Source organism: Cherax quadricarinatus, chromosome 8 (genome assembly GCF_038502225.1).
Source record: "Cherax quadricarinatus isolate ZL_2023a chromosome 8, ASM3850222v1, whole genome shotgun sequence".
NCBI classification, from domain to species: Eukaryota; Metazoa; Arthropoda; class Malacostraca; order Decapoda; family Parastacidae; genus Cherax; species Cherax quadricarinatus.
The window spans coordinates 33381759-33406814 of NC_091299.1; the positions used below are offsets into that span (position 1 = coordinate 33381759).

The 25056-nt window shown below is 46.1% G+C and overlaps 1 long non-coding RNA gene across 1 annotated transcript; it reads right to left on the bottom strand.

Moving 5' to 3' along the window:
* Window positions 1-522: 522 nt before the first annotated feature.
* LOC138852417 (uncharacterized) lies at window positions 523-14427 on the bottom strand. The gene is made up of 2 exons (XR_011391736.1): window positions 9875-14427; window positions 523-9687 (listed from the first exon to the last, which is right to left on the bottom strand). It is a non-coding gene; the product is annotated as an uncharacterized lncRNA (long non-coding RNA).
* Between the last annotated feature and the right edge of the window lie 10629 nt (window positions 14428-25056).

Sequence of the window (25056 nt, forward strand, 5' to 3'; positions counted from 1 at the left end):
AAGGTAGCCTCCAGAAATACACCCATTACCCGAAAAACATCCTAAGCCACCCCCCCCCCCGGGAGACCGGAGAGGGATTGGGACATCCCCAGGTGATCCAGATTCCACAGGAAACTACACCACCTCCAAGGACCTCAACAGAATGGGATGGACCCTGGCACCCTTCCCCGTACCCTACCCTAGTCTGAGGAATTAGACCAAAAGGTCTAATTCCTCAGACCAAGAGCCTCTTCACTGCACCAAGGAGCCCCCCTTGAAGAGGAAGACAGTGATGGAGTGGATGACTAAAGTTTTTCTTTTTCGAGCCACGGGGTCTGGGTGGGAGATGGCCGATGTGTTAATAAAAAAAAATATAATCAATTAAATGCTAAACCCAAGAGGGTCATACAGCACTGCAGGGAGCAATGTGTGAAAGAAATGTATAAAGGAGTGTAAGGAGGCAGGGTTACTGGGGGTAGGGGAAAGTCAAGATAAAAAGTAAAATCACAATTGGTAAACCAGGTTCCTGTTAAAAATTCAGAGTCTGTATCAAATTGAATTATTAATTATAATAAAAAAGAAGTGTTAAACCTATAAGGGTCATACAGCACCACTGGGCTTGAAAGGATTCAGGGGTAATGGATAGCAAGAGGGAGAGGGATGATTATTAGGTCATGGAGTGCAGTGGGTCACAAGGATAGTGCAGGGGTAGAGGATAGCAAGAGATTGAGGTAAACAGGGCCATAAGGAGTACTAGAGGCATCATCATCAGAGTTTGTGCAGTAAATCAGTTGCTGTCAATAAGTCAGTCAGAGTCTGGGTTAAAGGAGGGTCCATCAGCAAGAAGGGAGGGTAAAGTAAAGGCAGTAGAGCAATGACGACGTTGGAGGTAAATTCTGTGTGCTCGCTGATAGAGTGGGCAGTCCAACAGAATGTGGCTAACAGAAACTGGAACCTGACAATTCTCACAGAGTGGAACAGGGTGCCTCTCCATGAGATACCCATGAGTAAGACGATTGTGGCCGATGCGAAGACAGGAGTCTCTCCCAACCTTGACACTGATGATACGAAGACGGCCAGAAATCTATACATATGTACAGTGGACCCCCGGTTAACGATATTTTTTCACTCCAGAAGTATGTTCAGGTGCCAGTACTGACTGAATTTGTTCCCATAAGAAATATTGTGAAGTAGATTAGTCCATTTCAGACCCCCAAACATACACGTACAAACGCACTTACATAAATACACTTACATAATTGGTCGCATTCGGAGGTAATCGTTATGCAGGGGTCCACTGTACTTGGTTTAATAGAATGTAGTTTATTATAGAGCAGATCAGACCGATGTTGCCAATGGGTGCGAAGGTGGGTAACAATTACAGCAAAATAGTCTATGAATGGAACACCTCTATATGAAACTGGGAGCTCATGTACTGCTGAGCATGCAGCAGTGTCTGCCTGTACATCAACATGACCAGGAACCCAACAAAAAAAAAATATCTTTATGCTTGCTAGAGATACAGCGCAACCAAAGTTGGTTACGAAGAACCAGGGGATGAGGTTTATCAAATTTTCGTATAGCCTGTAAAGCACTAAGGGAGTCTGAAATGACCACAAATGGTGACACAGGCATAGATGCAACATGGAAATGTCCAAAGAGTGGCCAAATAACAAGGCAGGGTTGGAACAGGGTGTGGTGTCAGTAAGGGGCCCTGGGGGAGCAGGTTCATGGATTTGGGACTCCATGGTTATGTCACTTTTCTTTTTTGTAGAAAAAAAAGGGGGGGGGGGAGGACATGGAGGAATAGCTCCTAGGAGGCAAAAAAGGGCCAAAAATCCCCCTCCGTGCCCAAGGACCCTAGCACCGCAAGTAGTGCAGATGCAGCATGGAACCCGTGCCATATCCTACCCTTCATGCCAGTAAACCAGCAATCCAGGATAGCAACCTCACATCTGCTGAACCACCTCTGTGGACAAAAGAGAGGGCAGCCAGACACCCGCCACAAAGCATACCTCCTTTGGTCACCACCCCCTGGAATCCGAGAGGCAGTCTCTAGACATACTCTCGTCACCCGAAAGACACCCCCTGGGAGACCAGAGAGTAATCGGGACATCCCCAGGTGATCCAGATTCCATGGCAAACTACACCACCGCCAAGGACCTCAACAGAATGACATGGACCCCGGTATCCTTCCCCCTACCTAGGAACAAGAGTGCCTGTGGGAAGAATCTCAAAGGCTGAAAATAGGAAGGGAATAGGGGAGGCATATGGGAGGAGGAGTAGGAATAAAGGGAAAATGGGATAGAGAAGGGGGTATTGGGAGGTAATTAGGTTCAGTCTGAGGAAGGAGATCAAAAGGTCTAATTCCTCAGACCAAGAGCCTTTTCACTGCACCAAGGAGCCTCCCCTTGAAGAGGAGTCTGTATCAAAGGATGATTATTATTATACGTAATCAAAAAGAAGTGCTAAACCTACAAGAGTCGTGTGAAAGGTGGAACTTTCAACAAGGTCAGTGAGAGTTAATGTACTGGGGTTGCAAAGATGACGGAAATGAATTCTGAGTGCTCACGGATAGGCTGAACAGTCTAATATGCTGAACTAACAATGCAACCCAATAGTCATCTCAAAGAAATACTGGGTATTTTTCCATGAAGTATCTGTGAGGCTTGTGTGGCCAATACATAGAAGGGAGAGTGGTCTCCCAAACACGACAGCAGTGGGAAGAAAATGACCAAAAATTTAAGTGTGATCTGACAGACAACAATAGCACTGGTGGGAACACTGCAGGGTGTGCGCCTCTGCAGTCAAGAGAATTATTATTATTATTATTATTATTATCAAAAAGAAGCGCTAAACCACAAGGGCTAGCAGTCAAGAGAAGCTGGTGGTTGGCTGCAGGATGAACTGATGATAATCTGCTGCACCGCAGACTGGACAATCTGCTGATGATCTACAATATTTGGCTGAGTGGCTGAAGTGCCAGCATCTTCTGCACTGTTGGTGTTGGTCAGTTCCTATACATGTAAATGTCCCACTATATAAAATGAAAATGGACAGTCTCAGCAATCAAAGGTCAGTTTGCCTATATTGCTTGGACAATGTCTCCAACCCTGAGCAAGGTGAACCCGTTTCCACTCTGGTAAAATATTTTGGAGCTCAAATTGATCAGGAATGTACGGGGCCATTTTATGTAAATTCTTGCTGGATTGTGATGAATTAGAAACCCGTGCAACATCTGGGTATTTTTATTCTGTAGATGCTTTGCAAACCAGTTACCTTTTCAAAACAATACAGAAGACTGTAGAGGTAGAAGATGAGGTAATCAGTCCTTTAGCCAAGGAGCTGAAGTAAAGGCAGCAAGACATGGGTGCCTGTGCTTCAGATTCATCAACACTACAGTACTGAACACCTGCTCCTAGGCTGAGTGACTGATCACCTCATCTACCTCTTCAGTATTCTGTATCCTTTTGAAAAAGTAATTGGTTGGCAAAACATCTACAAGATAAAGATACCCAGATGCTGCACAGGTGTCTAATTCATAATTTTGTCAGTATTATATACCACTGATATACATCTTGCTGGATTGTAGCATGCAAGATGAGGACAATACCACAGCTAGAATTGAGGAAAGAATGTGTGTATTGTGACAGGTGGGTCACTGATACAGAGGATATAGTTAAATGGTTGATGGCCTTATGGCATAATTATTATAATTACATAAGTGCTAAACCACAAGGGTATACAGCGCTACAGGGCAGGAAGGAAGCGAGGGTATCAGGTGGCAAAGGGGAGAGGGATGATTAGTAGGTTACGGAGAACAGTGGGGCAGTGGATAGTGCAGGGGTAGAGGGTAGCAAGAGATTGAGGTAGAAAGGGCTAAGGGGAGTGCAAAAGGTATCATCATCAGAGTTTGTGGAGTAAATCAGTTGCTGTCAAGAAGTCAATGAGAGAGTTGGGATTAAAGGAGGGTCCATCAGCAAGAAGGGAAGGTAAAGAGAGTGTAGTAAAGCGGAGACGACGACGGAGGTAAATTCTGTGTGCTCGTTGATAGAGAGGGCAGTCTAACAGAATGTGGCTAACCGATACCGGAACCTGACACTTCTCAGAGAGGAACAGGGTGCCTCTCCATGAGATACCCATGAGTAAGACGAGTGTGGCCATTGCGAAGACAGGAGAGAGTAGTCTCCCAACCTCGACACTGATGACAAGAAGACGGCCAGTAACCTATACTCGGTTTAATAAAATGAAGTTTGTTACCAAGTAGATTAGATCAATGTTATTGCCAATGGGTGTGAAGGTGGGTAACTATTACAGCAAAGTAGTCCATAAATGGAGCACCTCTATATGAAACTGGTAGGTCATGTACTGCTGACTGCGCAGCAGTGTCTGCCTGTTCATTGCCCTGTACGTCAACATGACCAGGGACCCAACAAAAAACATCTTTATGCTTGGTAAAGATACGGAATAGCCAAAGTTGGATACGGAGAACTAGTGGGTGAGGTGTATCAAATTTTCGTATAGCCTGTAAAACACTGAGTCTGAGACAACCACAAATGATGACACAGGCATAGATGCAATACGGGTAAGTGCTGTAAGACTGGCATACAATTCAGCTGTAAAAATGCTAGCCGAGGATAGTAAATGTCATTGCACGACACTGTCCGTAAACACTGCTGCGAATCCGATGCCATCTGTGTACACTGCGATGGCATGAGAATGAGAGCGGAAGTGGTCAAAAAAAAGAAAGCGGGTAGCAACCATAGGCAGTTGGAAGTTCGCGCAAGGGAGTGAGAAAGAACAGACTCGAATAGCTGGAACTTCCCAGGGGGGCAGGGAAAAGTGAGATGCTACATGAACATAGAAAATTGGTAACTGAAGGGAAGACAAGAGTGAATGTAGGCGAAGAGAAAAGGGACGGAGCAAACAGGGGCGGCAAACAAACAAAGAATGTCTACTAATATCGGTGACTATTCTATAAATGGAAGGATTGCGGAGATCATGAGAGCGTACGTAGTAGTGAAGGCAATGGGCATCACAGCGATCGGACAAGGATGGAACATTCGCTTCTGCACAGAGGCTCTCAACAGGGAAAGAGCGAAAAGCACCAAAGCATAAACATAATCCTTGGTGATGGATAGGATTAAGGCTAGAGAGAGTAGCAGGAGAGGCCGCTGAATAGATCTGGTCACCATAATCGAGTTTCGATAAAATAAGGGCTGAATGTAGGCGGAGGAGAGTTCAATGATCAGCTCCCCATGAAAGATGAGCAAGGGTTTTAAGAAGGTTCAGCCAGCTGTGACAAGTTGCCTTCAGAGAGGTAATGTGAGGTTTCCAGGATAACCTACGGTCAAAGAGAAACCTGACTGTATCACGTTCAGGGATACTTGAGCCACAGAGGTACAAAGGATGATCAGAGATGACAGAGCATCTTGTGATAGTAATTTGGTGAGTTTTGGTACTGGAAAATTTAAACCCATGCGTGGTGGCCCAATTGGAAACACAGTCGACCACATGCTGGAGAGAAACTATAACGAGGTGACAGTCAGCGCCTGCACAAGCAATAGCGAAATCATCAACATAAGAGTGATGACCAAATATTGGATGGAAGACTAGAGGCCAAATCATTTGTAGCAAGGAGAAAAAGTGTTGTGCTCAGAACACATCCCTGGGCGACACCTTCAGCTTGGACAAAGTCCGGGTAGAGCACATTATTAACCCGAACACGGAAATGTCTGTCAGTTAAAAAGGAAGGATGGTAGATTGCCTCGGAGGCCTAAGGAGTGGGCCTGGCCCAAAATATTATACCTTTAAGTTGTGTCATACGCCTTCTCATGGTCAAAAAATATGGCAGTAACTGAGTGGATATTCGCAAAGGCATTACGAACATACATATCCAAGCATAGTAAGGGGTCTATGGTAGAACGCCCCTTACGAAAGCCATATTGACTAGTGGAGAGACTGTCGTGTGTCTCTAAATACCACATTAAACGTCGATTTACAAGACATTCCATCACTTTGCAAACTGCACTGGTAAGAGCAATGGGACAATAGTGGGAGGCATCATGTCCCGTAGTACCCAGTTTGGGGAAAGGGAGAACAATGGCAGATTTCCACAGCTGGGGAAGAACTCCTTGTGACCAAATAAGATTGAAGAGGTGTAAGAGGACTGCAAGGGCTGACTGATGTAAATGTTGTAACATCCGAATATGAATGTCATCAGGCCCAGCTGCCGATGATCGGCAAGCTGAGATTGTTGCCTCCAGTTCCTGAAGTGTAAAAGGCACATTATATGGTTCTTCTTTGAGAGAAGAAAAGTCCAAGGGTGCTAACTCTCTGGCAGACTTTGAGGAAAGAAACGAGGGGCATAGATGGAGCCCCCAAGAAATACGGACGAGATGACTGCCAATTTCAATGGCAACATCAAGAGGGTTTGCCATATCAACACTGGTGACCCACAGAACAGGAGCCAGGTCAGGAGAGTATTACCACTCAATTTCTGCACTTTTTTCCAGACTGCACTCATAGAGGAAGCAGAGGTGATGGTGGAAACATAATCTCGCCAGCAAGTGCGTTTAGCGTCACTGACGACACGGCGAGCGACCGCACACTTCTGCTCAAAATCAAAAAGTCTCTCTGCGGTTCTATTGTACCGGTACCTGCCCCACACAGCACGTTTCAAGCGTACTGCACAAGCACAACCAGGAGACCACCAAGGCATGCACTTCTGAGAATGGCTGCCCGAGGTTTGGGGTATAGAATGAGAAGCTGCGGTTAAAACTGAGGAAAAGAAGAGGTGTAAAAGCTCATCAATGGAGGACGAGCCTTATGGCAAAAACATGCATATACTCCTGAGTGCTTTGCCAATGCCTTGGTCAGTAGGGTAATAATTAGATGCTGCCAGTTGAGGAAAAGTAATTTCATCTCAGATTGTCTTTGAAATGCAACTTGCAGGTAAAGAAGTTTCCAGGTACAGTATTGTGTTTCTTAAAAGAGTAGGAGTGTCAATTACTGTGTTAAGATTGTCTAGTGTAAGTCCAAGGCATTTGGGTACTGGATTTGAGCCATTCTGTTTGATGGCATACAAAGGTTCTGAGGAAGGTCTGCAGATCAGATAAGGATGCCGGAGGGGTAAGGGGCCAACCCATGAATATTACTATTCATGATTGGTTGTTTTGTTTTTATTTCTTATTTTTAAGAAAAGGGAGAGACAGTTCTGAGAATAACCAGAAAGAAAATGAATACCACACTGAACGATGGTTACCCTCGGTGTGGCAGTGTTGATGCCCCATACCTTAATTAATGAGTATACTAGGATCTCCAGCACACCAGGATGGCACCTCCAGAATTGACTAAGCCACTCTTGGCCAACAATAAAGGTGGATCATCAAAAACACAGAGTTTTACCCCCTTTGGCCTCCACCCCTGGATTCAAAGGCAGCCTCCAGGAATGGTTCTGTTATCCAAGGATATACAAGGCCATCTCTCAAGATCACTGGATGGCAGCCCAGCACACCCCCAGATAATCCAATTCCCCACTTCACAATAGCACCACCATTGAGGTCCATGATGGAATGGGCTGATAACAATCCCTTTTTCCTTCTGCCTAGGAAACTGAAACCCACAAAAGGTAAATCTCCCCAATATGGAGGTCACACACACACATACACACACACACACACACACACACACACACACACACACATGCACACACATGCACACACACGCACATGCACACACACACACACACACACACACACACACACACACACACACACACACACACAGATTGAGAGAGATTGAGAGAGATTGAGAGAGAGTGAGAGTGAGTGAGTGAGTGAGTGAGTAAGTGAGTGAGTGAGTGAGTGAGTGAGTGAGTGTGAGTGTGAGTGAGTGAGTGTGAGAGAGTGAGTGACACAGTGTGCTCCACAAACTTTCTTAACCCTTTGAGGGTTTTGGCCGTACTAGTATGGCTTATGACCCAGGGTTTTTGACGTACTAGTACGCCTAAATTCTAGCGCCCTCAAATCTAGTGGGAGAAAGCTGGTAGACCTACATATGAAAGAATGGGTCTATGTGGTCAGTGTGCACAGTATAAAAAAAATCCTGCAGCACACAGTGCATAATGAGAAAAAAAAAACTGACCGTTTTTTTGGAATAAAACAGCGACTTTGCACTGTATTTTCGTATGGTATTTATTGTTGTATTCTAGTTTTCTTGGTCTCAGTTTATAGAATGGAAGACATATTACAGAAATTGAGATGATTTTGACTGGTTTTACAATGAAAAGTACCTTGAAATTGAGCTCAAAGTAGCAGAAATGTTCGATTTTTACCAAAGTTCCAATATAAGCGTCCAATACACGTCAACTGGTGAGTCTAATATTCTTTTGCAAGTGCGCCAACATTATTTACACCATTTTTTACACTAATGCAGTAGTCTGCATAACAGTAAATCTTCTATTTTTTGTGAGAATAAAAATTCAAAGTGGAAAGCAAAAGAATGTAAGAGGGGCCTTGAGACGTGACTAATGAACAGAGAAAATGTCATTTTATTGCCAGGAATGTCTTTCTTGTTTATTCTGGACCCTATTTGGAAATTGGCATCTTTTGAAATTTGTGTGAAATTGGCAAAATTGCTAAATTCTGACCACTGTACTGGATAGTTGATATTGGTAAATGGGTGGTTTCTTGCACTCATTCAATAGAAAAAATGGAGTTCTAGCGAAATATTCATGTTTTTTGTCGACTAGTACAGTGGAATTGGCCGAAAATGGGGCTCAAAGTGGGCAAAATTGCCGATGCGTAAACATCGCCGAGACCGCTAACTTTGCAAGAGCATAATTCCATAAGTTCTCCATCAAATTTCATAATTTTGGTGTCAATATGATCGGGAAAAGCTTCTCTATCTTTTCCTAAGAAAAAATTATTTTTTTTTTTTTAAATTTGGCTGACCCTCAGAACGAGTCTTGGAGAGGGCCTGTCGACCCTCAAAGGGTTAATATTACTTAAATACGAGGGTTGGTGAGGACAAAAACTGTTCAGTGACGTAGTACTACCTACAACACATTAGTACAAGCCAACTCCTCCACTGAAGTGAATATAACAATGTAGCAACAATGTAGAAATTGCTGGCGTTTTGGTCACCCAGCGAAATATTGCAGATCTATGGCCGAATGCCCAGTCTGTGGTGCCGACGACCATTCTAATACATCTTGCAGTCAACCTCCATCTTGCCTTAATTGTAATGAAGCTCACCCTTCGTACTCACGCCGTTGCCAGGTCTACTTAAATGAACGTGAAATCCATTGCCTCAAAGAGGCAGAAGGTCTCCCTTATGCTATGGCAGTTACTCATCTCCGTCTCCAAGGGAGACTACCCCGTGTTTCTTATTCTCATGTTTCCAAACATCCCCCCACTTCTGGGGTCCCATCTTCTGCAGCCTCCTCTGTTGTTACCCCTCCCATAGCCACTCCGGCATCTAATCCTTTTGCTGTCCTTGGCTCTGACGTCCCGACTACAACTCAGTCTGTTCTCACATCTTCGCGTCCTTCCTCACAAGCCCCAGTATCGACAAGACCTCATACGACACCTAATACCAGTCGCCCCTCTACTTCTCAGAAGTCCAAAAAATCCACATTGCTCAAATCTTCTTTGCCCCTTCCTTCCCTTCTTCCACCTCCACACTTTACCTTTCCAGTCTCTGTACCTAGTTCCCCTCAAGGAAGGTTCCTTGATGTTGGTGAGGGGCTCTTGATTTAGGGAATTGGATCTGTGCTCCAGTTCCCCGAATTAAGCCTGAATGCCTTCCACCCCCCCCCCCCAGGCGCTGTATAATCCTCCGGGTTTAGCGCTTCCCCCTTGATTATAATAATAATAATAATAATAATCTGTACCTAGTTCTTCCCCTCTCTCTGGCTCTATTACAAGTGTGGAGATTCACCCTCCTCCTCGTACTATGCCTTCCACCCCCGTCCCCTCCCAAGTTTCTCCCTCTTCTGCCACCTCCCAGGTTTCTCCCTCTTCTGCCACCTCCAAGGTTTCTGCCTCTTCTGTCCCCCCCCACACTTCATCTCCAGTCCCTTACACTCTTCCCTCCCCCTCTACTTTGGTACAGTCCATTACTGTCCCAATCTTTACTCACCCTCCTCCTTCTATCTCCAATATGGTCCCCCATACATCTTTGAATTCAGAAACACTTGAAGCCATTTCAGAATATATTGCAGAGACTAAACCTTCAATGGACACTGATTCACTTCCTGTTCCTTCTCTTCCCTCTCCTCTATCTTCACAACCCCATTCTTCGCAACGCTCTGTTCCTTCGCTGCTTGAATGTCTTCCAATGCCACCACACGTTGACTTTTCTAACCCCTCTAGTCCGTAGGTGCCTTTACCTACAGATTCCAGGTATTTTCTTCATCGCCAATCATGGCTTATTTACAGTGGAATATCCGCGGCCTCAGGGGTAATCGGGGTGAGCTTCAGATGTTGCTTTCCAGGTTTTCCCTTGTTGGTGCTTGCTTACAAGAACCAAAATTACACTCGGCTGTTTTCCAACCTATCTCAGGCTATAATTTATTGTATTCTTCGGATCCTTTCTCATATGGGACCTTTAATGAAAGTGCCCATCTTCAACACAATGATATTCCGTACTGTCAACTATTTGTCCATACCTCGCTGCATTACACTGCAGCCCATATCCACTTGAATAAGTGGTTTACAATATGTTCTTTATATCTCTCTCCTTCTCGAGCATTTTCTATCCCAGACTTTGCCTTTCTTGTTTCATCCTTACCACCACCACTTCTGTTACTTGGTGATTTTAATGCCCACCATTTCCTCTCGGGGGGGAGGGGGGTCTCATTGTGACTCGCGTGGCATCCAGCTGGAGGCTTTTCTCGCCTCTCACCCCCTCCATGTTTTAAATACGGGTACTTCCACCCATTTTGATCCTCGTACTCATACTCTCTCTTGCATCGATCTATCAGTCTGCTCTTCCTCCACTGCACTAGACTTCACCTGGTCTGTTCTACCGGACTTACATGACAGCGATCATTTTCCAATCATTCTTACTTCTCCTTCCTATTCACCACCTTTCTGTAGCCCTCGCTGGCAATTTGATCGGGCAAATTGGGATCTTTACTCACACCTCACTGCTTTTAGTGAGGTTCCTTCTTCATCCTCCATTGATGAGCTCCTACACCTCTTCTCGATGTCAGTTTATACCGCAGCTTCTCATTCTATACCCCAAACCTCAGGCAGGCATTCTCAGAAGTGCGTGCCTTGGTGGTCTCCTGCTTGTGCTCGTGCAGTACGTTTGAAACGCACTGCATGGGGCAGGTACCGGTACAATAGAACCGCTGAGAGACTTCTTGATTTTAAGCAGAAGCGTGCGATCGTTCTCCGTGTCATCCGTTAAGCTAAACGCACTTGTTGGCGAGACTATGTTTCCACCATCACCTCTGCTTCTTCTGAGTGCAGTCTGGAAAAAAGTGAGGAAATTGAGTGGTAAATACTCTCCTGAACCAGCTCCTGTTCTACGGGTCGCTGGTGTTGATGTAGCAAACCCTCTCGACGTTGCCATTGAACTTGGCACACATCTGGTCCGTATTTCCTGAGGGCTCCATCTATGCCCCTCGTTTCTTTCCTCAAAGTCTGCCAGAAAGTTAGTACCCTTGGACTTTTCTTCTCTCAGAGAAGAACAGTATAATGTGCCTTTTACACTTCAAGAACTAGAGGCAATGCTCTCAGCTTGCCGATCATCGGCAGCTGGGCCTGACGACATTCATATTCGTATGTTACAACATTTACATCGGTCAGCCCTTGTAGTCCTCTTACACCTCTTCAATCTTATTTGGGCACAAGGAGTTCTTCCCCAGCTGTGGAAATCAGCCATTGTCCTCCCTTTTCGCAAACCGGGTACTACAGGACATGATGCCTCCCACTATCGTCCCATCGCTCTTACTAGTGCAGTTTGCAAAGTGATGGAACGTCTCGTAAATCGACGTTTAATGTGGTATTTAGACACACACAACAGTCTCTCTTAGTCAATATGACTTTCGTAAGTGTCGTTCTACCATAGACCCCTTACTACGCTTGGATACGTATGTTCGTAATGCCTTTGCGAATAATCACTCAGTTATTGCCATATTTTTTGACCTTGAGAAGACATATGACACAACTTGGAGGTATAATATTTTGGCCCAGGCCCATTCCTTAGGCATCCGAGGCAATCTACCATCCTTCCTTAAGAACTTTTTAACTGACAGACATTTCCGTGTTCGAGTCAATAATGTTCTTTCCCCGGACTTCGTCCAAGCTGAAGGTGTCCCTCAGGGATGTGTTCTAAGCACACCACTTTTTCTCCTTGGTATAAATGATTTAGCCTCTGTTCTTCCACCCAATATTTGGTCATCACTCGATGTTGATGACTTCGCTATTGCTTGTGCAGGCGCTGACTGTCATCTTATTGCAGTTTCTTTCCAGCATGCGGTCGACCGTGTTTCCACTTGGGCCACCACACATGGGTTTAAATTTTCAAGTACCAAAACTTATCAAATTACTTTCACTAGACGCTCTGTTATCTCCGATCATCCTTTGTATCTCTATGGCTCCCGTATCCCCGAACGTGATACAGTCAGGTTTCTAGGCCTTCTCTTTGACCGTAGGTTATCCTGGAAACCTCACATTACCTCTCTGAAGGCAACTTGTCACAGCAGGCTAAACCTTCTTAAAACCCTTGCTCATCTTTCCTGGGGAGCTGATTGTCGAACTCTGCTTCGCCTACATTCAGCCCTCGTTTTATCGAAACTTGATTATGGTGACCAGATTTATTCCGCGGCCTCTCCTGCTACTCTCTCTAGCCTTAACTCTATCCATCACCAAGGATTACGTTTGTGCCTTGGTGCTTTTCGCTCTTCCCCTGTTGAGAGCCTCTATGCAGAAGCGAATGTTCCATCCTTGTCTGATCGTCGTGATGCCCATTGCCTTCGCTACTATGTACACTCTCACGATCTCCACAATCCTTCCATTTATAGAATGGTCACCGATATTAGTAGACATTCTTTATTCGTTCGCCGCCCCTGTTTGCTCCGTCCCTTTTCTCTTCGCCTACATTCACTCTTGTCTTCCCTTAAGTTACCACCTTTATATGTTCATGTAGCATCTCACTTTTCCCTACCCCGCTGGGAAGTTCCAGCTGTTCGGGTCTGTTCTTTCTCACTCCCTTGCTCGAAAGCTCAACTGCCTACGGTGGCTTCCCGCTCTCTTCTTCTTGATCACTTCCACTCCCATTCTCAAGCCACCGCTGTGTACACAGATGGCTCTAAGTCTTCAGACGGCGTCGGATTCGCAGCAGTGTTTCCGGACAGCGTCATGCGGGGGCATTTACTATCTTCGGCTAGCATTTTTACTGCTGAACTGTATGCCATTCTTGCAGCACTTATTCGTTTCGCATCTATGCCTGTGTCATCATTTGTGGTAGTCTCAGACTCCCTTAGTGCTCTACAGGCTATACGAAAACTTGATACATCTCACCCCCTAGTTCTCCGTATCCAACTTTGGCTACGCCGTATCTCTACGAAGCATAAAGATATTATTTTTTGTTGGGTCCCTGGTCATGTCGACGTACAGGGCAATGAACAGGCAGACACTGCTGCGCGGTCAGCAGTACATGACCTACCAATTTCCTATAGAGGTGTTCCATTTCTGGACTATTTTGCTACAATAGCTGCCCACCTTCGCGCCCGTTGGCAACAATGTTGGTCAACTCTGCTTGGTAACAAACTTCATTCTATTAAACCGAGCATAGGTTACTGGCCGTCTTCTTGTCATCAGTGCCGTGGTTGGGAGACCACTCTCTCCCATCTTCGCATTGGTCACACTCGTCTTACTCACAGGTATCTCATGGAGAGGCACCCTGTACCTCTCTGTGAGCAGTGTCAAGTTCCAGTATCGATTAGCCACATTCTGTTAGACTGCCTTCTCTATCAACGAGCACGCAGAATTTACCTCCAACGCCGTCTTCGTTCTACTACTCTTTCTTTACCTTCCCTTCTTGCTGATGGACCCTCCTTCAATCCTGACTCTCTCATTGACTTCTTGACAACGACTGATTTACTCCACAAACTCTGATGATGATACCTTATGCACTCCCCTCAGCCCTTTCTAGTTCAATCTCTTGCTGCCCTTTACCCTTTCACCATCCACTGCTCCGCTGTTATCCATAACCTATTACTCATCCACCTCCCTTTTGCCACCTGATGCCCTCGCTTCCTTCCTGCCCTGCAGCGCTGTATAGCCCTTGTGGCTTAGCGCTTCTTTTTGATTATAATAATAATAATTTATAACGTGACTGGTACAATGCAACATAGTAATTTGTGTAAAAACTTCCTTTAGTGAAAAGTGGATAGCATAAACAGTGTTTATTAAGTGATAGTGAGAAGGCAACACTTCCAGCTTGCTGGCCCACTGCCTGCCCTCACCCTCCCTCACTACCCACCCCGTTATAAACACCCCCACAATACCACCACCCACCCTCTCTCTCCTGTGAACTTCATTGCAAACCTACAAGCCTCCTCTGGGATGACTTCACATCACAAAATACCAAGAATATCTATGCTATCTGGCTATTGTCCCAGTAGTTACTGCAGTGTTTGTGGGTATACCACAAGGGACAAAATTCTTCTTAGATGTAAGGAGCCTACTTGTTCCAACTACTGCCACACAGATTGCATTCCAGAAGAAGAATTTTCTTGCAGCCAGGTTGAAAATTTCAGAAAATTGAAGGATATCCATAATCCTGTGGTATATGTTGATACAAGCCTCAAGCTACAGGAGGAAGGTTCAGAAGTCCTACCTCAGGGACTTCTGTCCAAAGATCAAGACTGCCCTCTTGCGCTGTGTTGTAAAGTCGTAGCTAAGATAATCCATCACAGGGAAACACTTCATGAGCTCCTCAAATCATTAGATAACCTTCAAGCTATTGTAGAAGGCAGGTGCAAGCCTACATCAAGTGACGTAAGCTGCTCAGCTGATGGTGACACTATTGACAAAGACTGGAAGTCCCACACTGAGCTTAACTCAGGGGTAAATAACTGGTGGAATTGTGTCATCGCTAAGGTCCCACAGACTGACAGAGTTCAAAACAATACCTTTGGGAATTCTAACACAATTCCTCTGACCACCACAGAGGGAACAAATCCTCTTCCCAGCAACAAAGGAAGCCTTGGATCTGTTAATTCTCCTACACCTGACATCTCTGCTTCAGCCACTGCCAGCCCACTAGACAGTGCACATACCACCTCTGATCCTACACCTGTCAGCACACCTGCCGACACTATTCCAGCATCTGGCAGCAGTGCTTCGTCGGCTAGTTCTGAGTCAGGAGTTTCTCCACCAGAGATTGGTGCAGTTAATAATCAGGGTACTATCACTGCACTTGATCACCTACTGTGCCAAAGTACGAACAGCAGGGACACATCTGTCAGAACTGGTAGAGGATGTGGAGGGAGGAGGAAGACATCTACAGTCCTCCACTAACACAGTCCCAGTGGCAGAACCTGAGGACAAATCAGTAAAACACAGGAGGTGCAACAAATCATAGTCCACCCTCCCAGGCACCTAGGCTATGCTCTCGCTGTCACAGGAAGGGGCACACCGCCAACAACTGCCTGCGAGATACCAGGTGCAATTACTGCTACAAGAAAGGACATCAGGAGGACCAGTGTCGGAAGAAAAAGGAATTTGACAGACAGGACCACCCATTTAGAGACCTGTCCTCGGAACAAACCAGCAGGACCTCTGAATTGAACACTCTCACACGTCACCCACTCAGCTACTCCTATCTCAGCCCAGCAGGTGGTATTGTGCCTTATACAAGACCACAGACCTACATCCCTGCAGCTGCCTCAGTACCCTACCTCTCTCAAGGGCAGGCACCTTACATTCCCTACACACCCACCACCTCAAGCTAACCACATCATGAGGAGCCAGTCTATCAGCATCCTGTCGGCCAACATTAGAGGTTTCATTACTAATGTTGGAGAGCTCACACATAGTTTTGTGAACACTCAACGTCCTGACATGATAGCTGTTGTTGAAACATTTTTGGATGACAGGACTCCAGAAAATTTTGCAAGAATTGCTGGCTCCACCTCATGGATGAGAAGAGACAGGCAAGAGAATGGAGGTGTTGCTGTGTGCTTCTCTAAAAGTGTTCATGCCCAGCACATTGATGTTGCCACCCTTACTCATCTTGAAATGTTCTTCAAGCTCTGCATAAACACTAGTACCTCTGTACTAGCATGTGCAATGTACAGACCTCAGTGGCAACATGCAGACCCCATCAACTTCCTAATGGAAAAATATAGACTCCCTTCTGCTACAACACAACTGTCAACATATCATAATTGTTGGTGACCTCAACCAACACCTTATACAGAGGGACTTTGATGACCTTCTTGCAGTATTTGACATGAGAAACTTTGTTGATTTCCCTACTCACATCTCTGGCTCCTTCCTTGACCCAGTAGTGAGTGATCTGGCAGAAGGTATAGTCACTTATCAACCCCTCAGCTACGTTGGATCATCTGACCACAAGGCGTTTTTACGACACTTAAGATCCCAAGAGAACGAGGTGAGGAGTCCACACGCACAACCTGGCTATGGGAAAGAGGTAATTGGCCAGCCCTTTCCTCTGAGCTCGCCACCACCAATTGGAATGCTCTTCTCCAAGGGGATGTTGACAACCAAGTGAAAGCCTTCACTGGACACATCCTTAATCTACAACAAGAACACATTTCCTCACTGGCAATATGTGACAAAGCCTACAGATCAGCCTTGGTTTGGCTTTCATTGTAGAGAGGCTGCTACTGCTAAGTACAAAGCATGGCAAAAGTATAAGAGACATCCTACCACCTATAACAGGAACTTGCACAGGCAAGCCCGTAGGCATATGGGTGACGTTAAAAAGTGGGCCATTGCTAAATGGGAGGTGGACACAAAAAGAAAGCTAGCATCACGTAGGGTAGGCTCCAAAACCTGGTGGTCCCTGGTCAAGGACAGACAAGGTTATCTGCCTGATGAACTCATTCCACCTCTAAATCGACAGGATGGGACCACCTCTACTTGTAGTTAAGAGAAGGCGGACCTCTTTGCCAAACACTTTGCTACCAAAATGCAAGTTCCTGATCCAGCAAGGGACCCTCCTTGGCTAGCTGCAAGAACTGTGTCAAAACTGTCAGTGGTGACAATAAGGCAGGAGGAGGTGCATTTCCTTCTTAAATCACTTGACCAAGAAAAGGCTGTGGGCCCAGACAAGTTGAGCCCAAGATTGCTGAGAAGATGTGCAGACCAGCTAGCAGCACCTCTAACTCACATCTTTCAGCACTGCCTAGTAGTGTAAATGGCCCTCTCTGTAGAAAGAAGCAAATGTAGTCCCTGTTCACAAAAAGAAGAGCAGAGCAGAAATCAGCAACTACAAACCAGTGTCACTCCTGTCAATCACTGGTAAGATCCTTTAGACAATAATCTCAAGACAAATGACAGTTTTTGACTACCACTCACTACTTTGTGATTGTCAATATGACTTCAGGAAAGGTTACTCCGCTGCTGATCTGTTGTTAAACCTCTCCACTAAGTGGCACCAGTCACTGGATGAATCCAAAGTCAGCTGTGTGGTAGCACTGGACATTGCTGGTGCTTTCGACCGGGTGTGGCACCAGGGCCTCTTAGCAAAACTTCAAGCACTGGGAATTGCAGGCTCTACGCTATGTCTCCTCAGTGATTACCTTCATGGTAGATCTCTAAGGGTAGTTCTCAATGGAATGGAATCAGCAAGGCATCCTACTGGGGCAAGTATTCCACAAGGAAGCATGCTGGGACCATTGTTATGGAATGTCTACTTCAACGACCTTCTTCATCTCATCCCAGAATCCCATGCATATGCAGACGACTGTACACTGACATTCACTTATCCAAGAGAAGAAATGCCAGCTGCTCTAAGCTACATCAATCACCAGCTAAGAACTATATCAGCTTGGGGAAATAGATGGCAAGTAACATTTGCACCTGAGAAAATGCAAATGATGATGGTCTCTAGGCACCATGATGGTAATGCTGGTGCAGTAGTAAGGATGAATGGGAGGGTGTTGGCACCTGGAGAAGAAGTTGATATCCTTGGGGTGAAATTTGACTCCAAACTAACCATGAAGAACCATGGCAAACAAGGCAGCCAGGAAGCTTACAGCACTTCGCCGTATCTCACATCTGCTTGACAGTAGGGGTTGGAAGATTCTGTACGAGGCACAAGTACGCTCACACCTTGAGTATGCTCCACTTTCTTGGTTTGCCTGCCCCCCCCCCCACATCTGCGACTGCTTGACAGAGTAGAGAACAGAGCAAGAAGTCTCATCTCTCGCCTGTACCCATCCTGGATAGATCTGTCATTTTAGCAGAGCCTTCAACACTGGAGGGATGTGGGTGGCCTTACTGTTATGTACAAGGCCAATAGTGTCAAAATACCACACTTGGATCCACTTCGAGGACAGCGTGAAACAAGCTTTTATGCCACAAGACGGGCAGAGAGCAGCAACTTCACTCTGGTTGTGCCCTTCTCCATTATTATTATTATAATCAAAAAGAAGCGCTAAGCCACAAGGACTATACAGCGCTGCAGGGCAGGAAGGAAGCGAGGGCATCAGGTGGCAAAAGGGAGATGGATGAGTAATAGGTTACGGATAACAGCGGGGCAGTGGATGGTGAAAGGGTAAAGGGCAGCAAGAGATTGAACTAGAAAGGGCTGAGGGGAGTGCGAAAAGTATCATCAGAGTTTGTGGAGTAAATCAGTCGTTGTCAAGAAGTCAATGAGAGAGTCAGGATTAAAGGAGGGTCCATCAGCAAGAAGGGAAGGTAAAGAGAGAGTAGTAGAACGAAGACGACGTTGGAGGTAAATTCTGCGTGCTCGTTGATAGAGAGGGCAGTCTAACAGAATGTGGCTAATCGATACTGGAACTTGACACTCCTCACAGAGAGGAACAGGGTGCCTCTCCATGAGATACCCATGAGTAAGACGAGTGTGACCAATGCGAAGGCGGGAGAGAGTGGTCTCCCAACCTCGGCACTGATGACAAGAAGACGGCCAGTAACCTATGCTCGGTTTAATAGAATGAAGTTTGTTACCGAGCAGAGTTGACCAACGTTGTTGCCAACGGGTGCGAAGGTGGGTAGCTATTGCAGCAAAATAGTCCAGAAATGGAACACCTCGATAGGAAATTGGTAGGTCATGTACTGCTGACCGCGCAGCAGTGTCTGCCTATTCATTGCCCTGTACGTCGACATGACAAGGGACCCAACAAAAAACAATATCTTTATGTTTGGTAGAGATACGGCGTAGCCAAAGTTGGATACGGAGAACTAGGGGATGAGATGTATCAACTTTTCGTATAGCCTGTAGAGCACTAAGGGAGTCTGAGACTACTACAAATGATGACACAGGCACAGATGCGATACGAATAAGTGCTGCAAGAATGGCATACAGTTCAGCAGTAAAAATGCTAGCTGAAGATAGTAAATGTCCCCGCACGACGCTGTCCGGAAACACTGCTGCGAATCCGACACCGTCTGAAGACTTAGAGCCATCTGTGTACACAGCGGTGGCATGAGAATGGGAGTGGAAGTGATCAAGAAAAAGAGAGCGGGAAGCCACCGTAGGCAGTTGAGCTTTCGAGCAAGGGAGTGAGAAAGAACAGACCCGAACAGCTGGAACTTCTCCAGAACATCACTCCATCTGAGATCATACATACCCAGGATGACTCGAGTATGGAACACATTCATACAGGATAATGATGTCAACGAGATAAAGTCAGTTGATCAAATGAAAATGCTGGCCCACAGATGGCTCCAACTTCATCCTGTTTCCTACTTGTATGTCTCATAACAATAAAAATACTTTCAAATGAGCTGATGTAGGTAACAGCTCTTAGCTTGCCAATAAAGTTAGGAATCCTTAACCTGTAAATAGCTGTCAATAAAGCTAGGGATCCTTAACCTTGTCAAACCCTGTGTAAAAAAAAAAAAAAGGAGAGAGAGAGAGAGAGAGGGAGAGAGAGAGGGAGAGAGAGAGGGAGGGAGAGAGGGAGGGAGAGAGAGAGAGAGAGAGAGAGAGAGAGAGAGAGAGAGAGAGAGAGAGAGAGAGAGAGAGAGAGAGAGAGAGAGAGAGAGAGAGAGAGAGAGAGAGGGAGAGAGAGAGAGAGAGAGAGGGAGAGAGAAAGAGAGGGAGAGAGAGAGAGAGGGAGAGAGAGAGAGAGGGGAGAGAGAGAGAGAGGGGAGAGAGAGAGAGAGGGGAGAGAGATTATTATTATTATTATTATTATAATCAAAAAGAAGCGCTAAGCCACAAGGACTATACAGCGCTGCAGGGCAGGAAGGAAGCGAGGGCATCAGGTGGCAAAAGGGAGATGGATGAGCAACAGGTTACGGATAACAGCGGGGCAGTGGATGGTGAAAGGGTAAAGGGCAGCAAGAGACTGAACCAGAAAGGGCTGAGGGGAGTGCAAAAAGTATCATCAGAGTTTGTGGAGTAAATCAGTCGTTGTCAAGAAGTCAATGAGAGAGTCAGGATTAAAGGAGGGTCCATCAGCAAGAAGGGAAGGTAAAGAGAGAGTAGGAGAACGAAGACGACGTTGGAGGTAAATTCTGCGTGCTCGCTGATAGAGAGGGCAGTCTAACAGAATGTGGCTAATCGATACTGGCACTTGACACTGCTCACAGAGAGGAACAGGGTGCCTCTCCATGAGATACCCATGAGTAAGACGAGTGTGGCCAATGCGAAGGCGGGAGAGAGTGGTCTCCCAACCTCGGCACTGATGACAAGAAGACGGCCAGTAACCTATGCTCGGTTTAATAGAATGAAGTTTGTTACCGAGCAGAGTTGACCAACGTTGTTGCCAACGGGTGCGAAGGTGGGTAGCTATTGCAGCAAAATAGTCCAGAAATGGAACACCTCGATAGGAAATTGGTAGGTCATATACTGCTGACCGCGCAGCAGTGTCTGCCTGTTCATTGCCCTGTACGTCGACATGACCAGGGACCCAACAAAAAACAATATCTTTATGTTTGGTAGAGATACGGCGTAGCCAAAGTTGGATACGGAGAACTAGGGGATGAGATGTATCAAATTTTCGTATAGCCTGTAGAGCACTAAGGGAGTCTGAGACTACTACAAATGATGACACAGGCATAGATGCGATACGAATAAGTGCTGCAAGAATGGCATACAGTTCAGCAGTAAAAATGCTAGCTGAAGATAGTAAATGCCCTCGTACGACGCTGTCCGGAAACACTGCTGCGAATCCGACGCCGTCTGAAGACTTAGAGCCATCTGTGTACACAGCGGTGGCATGAGAATGAGAGTGGAAGTGATCAAGAAAAAGAGAGCGGGAAGCCACCGTAGGCAGTTGAGCTTTCGAGCAAGGGAGTGAGAAAGAACAGACCCGAACAGCTGGAACTTCCCAGGGGGGTAGGGAAAAGTGAGATGCTACATGAACATATAAAGGTGGTAACTGAAGGGAAGACAAGAGTGAAAGTAGGCGAAGAGAAAAGGGACGGAGCAAACAGGGGCGGCGAACGAATAAAGAATGTCTACTAATATCGGTGACCATTCTATAAATGGAAGGATTGTGTAGATCGTGAGAGCGTACATAGTAACGAAGGCAATGGGCATCACGGCGATCAGACAAGGATGGAACATTTGCTTCTGTATAGAGGCTCTCAACAGGGGAAGAGCGAAAAGCACCAAGGCACAAACGTAAGCCTTGGTGATGGATAGAGTTAAGGCTAGAGAGAGTAGCAGGAGAGGCCGCGGAATAAATCTGGTCACCATAATCGAGTTTCGATAAAACGAGGGCTGAATGTAGGCGAAGCAGAGTTCGACGATCAGCTCCCCAGGAAAGATGAGCAAGGGTTTTAAGAAGGTTTAGCCGGCTGTGACAAGTTGCCTTCAGAGAGGTAATGTGAGGTTTCCAGGTTAACCGACGGTCAAAGAGAAGGCCTAGAAACCTGACTGTATCACGTTCGGGGATACGGGAGCCATAGAGATACAAAGGATGATCGGAGATAACAGAGCGTCTAGTGAAAGTAATTTGGTGAGTTTTGGTACTTGAAAATTTAAACCCATGTGTGGTGGCCCAAGTGGAAACACGGTCGACCGCATGCTGGAGAGAAACTGCAATAAGGTGAAAGTCAGCGCCTGCACAAGCAATAGCGAAGTCATCAACATAGAGTGATGACCAAATATTGGGTGGAAGAACAGAGGCCAAATCATTTATAGCAAGGAGAAAAAGTGTTGTGCTTAGAACACATCCCTGAGGGACACCTTCAGCTTGGACGAAGTCCGGGGAAAGAACATTATTGACTCGAACACGGAAATGTCTGTCAGTTAAAAAGTTCTTAAGGAAGGATGGTAGATTGCCTCGGAGGCCTAAGGAATGGGCCTGGGCCAAAATATTATACCTCCAAGTTGTGTCATATGCCTTCTCAAGGTCAAAAAATATGGCAATAACTGAGTGATTATTTGCAAAGGCATTACGAACATACGTATCCAAGCGTAGTAAGGGGTCTATGGTAGAACGACCCTTACGAAAGCCATATTGACTAGCGGAGAGACTGTTGTGAGTCTCTAAATACCACATTAAACGTCGATTTACGAGGCGTTCCATCACTTTGCAAACTGCACTTGTAAGAGCGATGGGGCGATAGTGGGAGGCATCATGTCCTGTAGTACCCGGTTTGCGGAAAGGGAGAACAATGGCAGATTTCCACAGCTGGGGAAGAACTCCTTGTGCCCAAATAAGATTGAAGAGGTGTAAGAGGACTACAAGGGCTGACCGATGTAAATGTTGTAACATACGAATATGAATGTCATCAGGCCCAGCTGCCGATGATCGGCAAGCTGAGAGCGTTGCCTCCAGTTCTTGAAGTGTAAAAGGCACATTATACTGTTCTTCTCCGAGAGAAGAAAAGTCCAAGGGTACTAACTCTCTGGCAGACTTTGAGGAAAGAAACGAGGGGCATAGATGGAGCCCTCGGGAAATACGGACCAGATGTGTGCCAAGTTCAATGGCAACGTCGAGAGGGTTTGCTATATCAACACCAGTGACCCGTAGAACAGGAGCCGGGTCAGGAGAGTATTTACCACTCAATTTCCTCACTTTTTTCCAGACTGCACTCATAGAAGAAGCAGAGGTGATGGTGGAAACATAGTCTCGCCAACAAGTGCGTTTAGCTTCACGGATGACACGGCGAGCGATCGCACGCTTCTGCTTAAAATCAACAAGTCTCTCAGCGGTTCTATTGTACCGGTACCTGCCCCATGCAGCACGTTTCAAACGGACTGCACGAGCACAAGCAGGAGACCACCAAGGCACGCACTTCTGAGAATGCCTGCCTGAGGTTTGGGGTATAGAATGAGAAGCTGCGGTATAAACTGATGTCGAGAAGATGTGTAGGAGCTCATCAATGGAGGATGAAGAAGGAACCTCACTAAAAGCAGTGAGGTGTGAGTAAAGATCCCAATTTGCCCGATCAAATTGCCAGCGAGGGCTACGGGAAGGTGGTGAATAGGAAGGAGAAGTAAGAATGATCGGAAAATGATCGCTGTCATGTAAGTCTGGTAGAACAGACCAGGTGAAGTCTAGTGCAGTGGAGGAAGAGCAGACTGATAGATCGATGCAAGAGAGAGTATGAGTACGAGGATCAAAATGGGTGGGAGTACCCGTATTTAAAACATGGAGGGGGTGAGAGGCAAGAAAAGCCTCCAACTGAATGCCACGTGAGTCACAATGAGACCCCCCCCAGAGGAAATGGTGGGCATTAAAATCACCAAGTAACAGAAGTGGTGGTGGTAAGGATGAAACAAGAAAGGCAAAGTCTGGGATAGAAAATGCTCGAGAAGGAGAGAGATATAAAGAACATATTGTAAACCACTTATTCAAGTGGATACGGGCTGCAGTGTAATGCAGCGAGGTATGGACAAATAGTTGACAGTACGGAATATCATTGCGTAGAAGAAGGGCACTTTCATTAAAGGTCCCATCTGAGAAAGGATCCGAAGAATACAATAAATTATAGCCTGAGATAGGTTGGAAAACAGCCGAGTGTAATTTTGGTTCTTGTAAGCAAGCACCAACAGGGGAAAACCTGGAAAGCAACATCTGAAGCTCACCCCGATTACCCCTGAGGCCGCGGATATTCCACTGTAAATAGGCCATGATTGGCGATGAAGAAAATATCAGGAATCTGTAGGTAAAGGCACCTACGGACTAGAGGGGTTAGAAAAGTCAACGTGTGGTGGCATTGGAAGATGTTCAAGTAGCGAAGGAACGGAGCGTTGCGAAGAATGGGGTTGTGAAGATGGAGGAGAGGGAAGAGAAGGAACAGGAAGTGAATCAGTGTCCATTGAAGGTTTAGTCTCTGCAATATATTCTGAAATGGCTTCAAGTGTTTCTGAATTCAAAGATGTATGGGAAACCATATTGGAGATAGGAGGAGGAGGGTGAGTAAAGATTGGGACAGTAATGGACTGTACCAAAGTAGAGGGGGAGGGAAAAGTGTAAGGGACTGGAGATGAAGTGTGGGGGGGGACAGAAGAGGTAGAAACCTGGGAGGTGACAGAAGAGGGAGAAACTTGGGAGGGGACGGGGGTGGAAGGCATAGTACGAGGAGGAGGGTGAATCTCCACACTTGTAATAGAGCCAGAGAGAGGGGAAGAACTAGGTACAGAGACTGGAAAGGTAACGTGTGGAGGTGGAAGAAGGGAAGGAAGGGGCAAAGAAGATTTGAGCAATGTGGATTTTTTGGACTTCTGAGTAGAGGGGCGATTGGTATTAGGTGTCGTACGAGGTCTTGTCGATACTGGGGCTTGTGAGGAAGGACGCGAAGATGTGAGAACAGACTGAGTTGTAGTCGGGACGTCAGAGCCAAGGACAGCAAAAGGATTAGATGCCGTAATGGCTATGGGAGGGGTAACAACAGAGGAGGCTGCAGAAGATGGGACCCCAGAAGTGGGGGGATGTTTGGAAAC